Raw genomic sequence first — 3,302 nt, forward strand, 5'->3', positions numbered from 1 at the left:
AAAGAAAAAAAAATTGAAAAAAAAAAGTCCTAAAAAATAGTGGAAAAGAGGATTCTAGAGAGACCAGTGTTCCCTCTCTAGAGATAGTTCAAGAAGAGAGTTTTCAACCAAAACCTTTACACAAAACTTCTCTCTTTATTGAACCATCTTCTCATATCCTCATGTGTAGAGGAACACTAACTTGCACTGCCACTTCTTCTTTGGAAACTTCTCTACCTCTTGTGGTTAAAAATCTTTTAAAAGAATTTGATGATATATTTCCCAAGGAAGTCCCAATTGGACTTCCTCCTTTTAGGGGAATAGACCATCAAATAGATCTTATGCCTGGGGCTAGTCTTCCAAATAGACCAGCCTATAGGACTAATCCACAAGAAACCAAGGAGATAGAGAAGCAAGAACAAGAGTTGTTGGAGAAGGGCTGGATTCAAAAGAGTCTAAGTCCTTGTGCTGTACCTGTCATCTTGGTGCCAAAAAAAGATGGAAAATGGAGGATGTGTTGTGACTGTAGAGCCATCAACAACATCACCATAAAATATAGGCACCCAATTCCTAGGCTTGATGATATGCTTGATGAATTGCATGGGTCATCCATATTTTCCAAGGTAGATCTTAAGAGTGGATATCACCAAATTAGAATCAAAGAAGGTGATGAGTGGAAAACCGCTTTTAAGACTAAGTTTGGATTATATGAATGGTTAGTAATGCCATTTGGGCTTACTAATGCACCTAGCACATTCATGAGGTTAATGAATCATGCCCTTAGGGATTTCATTGGTAGGTTTGTAGTTGTTTATTTTGATGATATCTTAATCTATAGCAAATGTCTAAGTGATCATGTGGATCACCTAAGGCAAGTTTTTCTTATCCTTAGAGACAATCACTTGTTTTCCAATGTGGACAAGTGCACTTTTTGTGTAGATAATGTTATTTTTCTAGGGTTTGTGGTAAGCAAAAATGGGGTTCATGTCGACCCCGAGAAAATCAAAGCCATCCAAGAATGGCCTATTCCTACTACTGTAAGTGAAGTTAGGAGCTTCCATGGTTTGGCAAGCTTTTATAGGAGATTTGTTCCTAACTTCTCTACATTAGCTTCACCTCTCAATGAGTTGGTGAAGAAGGATGTGGTCTTTGAATGGACGGAAAAACATAACTTAGCTTTTCAAGATCTAAAGCATAAACTTACTCAAGCACCTGTTCTAGCTCTGCCTGATTTTTCTAAAACTTTTGAGCTAGAATGTGATGCTTCAGAACTTGGCATAGGAGCTGTGTTGTTACAAGGTGGCCACCCCATAGCTTATTTCAGTGAAAAACTTCATGGGGCTGCCTTGAACTACCCTACCTATGACAAAGAGTTATATACTTTAGTTCGTGCCCTTCAAACTTGAGAACATTATCTTGTGACCAAGGAATTTGTCATACACAGTGATCATGAATCACTTAAATATTTGAAGGGTCAACATAAATTAAATAAGAGGCATGCAAAATGGGTTGAGTATTTAGAACAATTTCCTTATGTCATCAAATATAAAAAAGGCTCTACAAATGTAGTAGCTGATGCTTTGTCTAGAAGACATGTTTTATTGAACACCCTAGGTTCTCAAATACTAGGGTTTGATGACATCAAGGAGTTGTATGAGAAAGACCTTGATTTTGCTAACTTTTATTCTTTATGTATTCAAAAACCTTACCAAGGTTACTATATTTATGAGGGGTTTCTTTTTAAAGAAAACAAACTTTGTATACCCCAAGGATCTATTAGAAAACTTTTGGTTAGGGAGAGCCATGAGAGTGGGCTCATGGGGCATTTTGGAATTGAGAAGACTCTTTCACTTTTGAGAGAGAAATTCTTTTGGCCTCATATGAAGAGAGATGTCCAACGGTTTTGTAGTAGTTGCATTGCTTGTTTACAAGCAAAGTCTACCACTAAACCTCATGGGCTATATACTCCCTTGCCTATATCCTCTTCTCCTTGGGTAGACATTTCCATGGATTTTATCCTTGGATTGCCTAGAACCCAAAGAGGAAAGGATTCCATATTTGTGGTAGTGGACCGTTTTAGCAAAATGGCACACTTTATTCCATGCCACAAAGTGGATGATGCAAGTCATATTGCTAAATTATTCTTTCAAGAAATTGTGAGACTACATGGGTTACCTAAGACTATAGTTTCAGATAGAGATGTTAAGTTCCTAAGCCACTTTTGGAAAACTCTTTGGGCACGGTTAGGAACTAAACTTCTATTTTCTACCACATGTCATCCCCAAACTGATGGGCAAACTGAGGTAGTCAATAGGTCTCTAGGAACTATGTTGAGGGCAATCCTCAAAGGCAATAAAAAGTCATGGGATGACTATCTTCCTCATGTGGAGTTTGCCTATAATAGGGTGGTTCACAAGACCACTAACATGTCTCCTTTTGAGATTGTTTATGGCTTTAATCCTCTTACCCCTTTGGATTTATTACCTCTCCCTGATGTGGCTTCTTTTATTCATAAAGAAGGTACATCTAGGGTTGAGTTTGTTAAGAAATTACATGAGAGGGTTAGAGATCATATTCAATCCCAAATAGAAAAATACCAAAAATACAATAATAAGGGTAGGAAGGAAGTTATCTTCAAGGAAGGTGACTGGGTTTGGCTACATCTTAGGAAGGATAGGTTTCCTTCCAAAAGAAAGTCAAAGCTTAGTCCTAGAGGAGATGGACCCTTCCAAATCCTTAAGAAAATAAATAACAATGCCTATGTCCTAGATCTCCCTTCTGAGTATGGTGTTAGTTCTAGTTTCAATGTTTCTGATCTCTCTTTGTTTACAGGACTAGCTACCCATGCGGAGGATGCATTGGATTTAAGGACAAATCCTCTTCAAGAGGGAGGGGATGATGGAGGAGGCCAATGGGCTAAGGGCCCAACTACTAGGGAAATGGCAAGAAGGATGCATGAAGAGTGGGCCCAAGCCCAAGAAAGGCCCATCACTTTATTTTGTTGGGTTTTAGCCCAAGCCCAAGTAGCTTAGGGTAGTATAGGATTTGGGCCTTAGTGCCTTGTATTTTGTTTGGGCCTTGTATTTCCGGCCATTAGACATAGGAATTTCATTTCATGGCCATTTAGATTTAGGGTTAATTTAGGTTACATGTACACTTTCATTTGAATGTCATTAGTGTGTCATTTGAAGGTGTATTTCGGCCATGTGCACACATGCACATGGTGTGACCGAAATGCAACTCAAATGGATACTAAATCACATCCAAATGCGTGCACATGGAGTGAGTAACCGGTTGGCACCAAAATTTGAATTTTAGAATTC

Source organism: Cajanus cajan, chromosome 10 (assembly GCF_000230855.2).
Source record: "Cajanus cajan strain Asha chromosome 10, NIPB_CcT2T_4, whole genome shotgun sequence".
Classification (NCBI taxonomy): Eukaryota; Viridiplantae; Streptophyta; class Magnoliopsida; order Fabales; family Fabaceae; genus Cajanus; species Cajanus cajan.